Source organism: Cyprinodon tularosa, unplaced genomic scaffold (assembly GCF_016077235.1).
Source record: "Cyprinodon tularosa strain WSP-4 unplaced genomic scaffold, ASM1607723v1 ctg1018, whole genome shotgun sequence".
Taxonomy (NCBI): Eukaryota; Metazoa; Chordata; class Actinopteri; order Cyprinodontiformes; family Cyprinodontidae; genus Cyprinodon; species Cyprinodon tularosa.
The window spans coordinates 157,152-157,500 of record NW_024037803.1 but is presented as its reverse complement, the minus strand read 5'-3'; positions in this window follow the sequence as shown (position 1 = coordinate 157,500).

Sequence of the window (349 nt, the reverse complement as noted above, 5' to 3'; positions counted from 1 at the left end):
AGTGTAGCAGCTGTGCGGAGGTATTACAATAAACCTTTATCGTCTTTTATTAAAGGGTCCATTGTTTCAAATTTAAACAACAGCAATGAAAAACAGCAGTTTGGGAAAAGTAACTTGAATTAAAAAAAAAAAGTCACTATTAGTAGCTACACTCTATAACTGGCCTAAAAACCCTACATTCATTTTAAGTAATGTTGTACAAAATCGGAGCAACCATCTCATATATTTTGTTTTATATTTTAAGAAACCAATATTTCCTTACCATAGGATTTTTACTAACATATATAACATATTACTTTATGTCCTTAATATTTAATCTAATTACTTACTAAGGTTATTTATTTTTAAT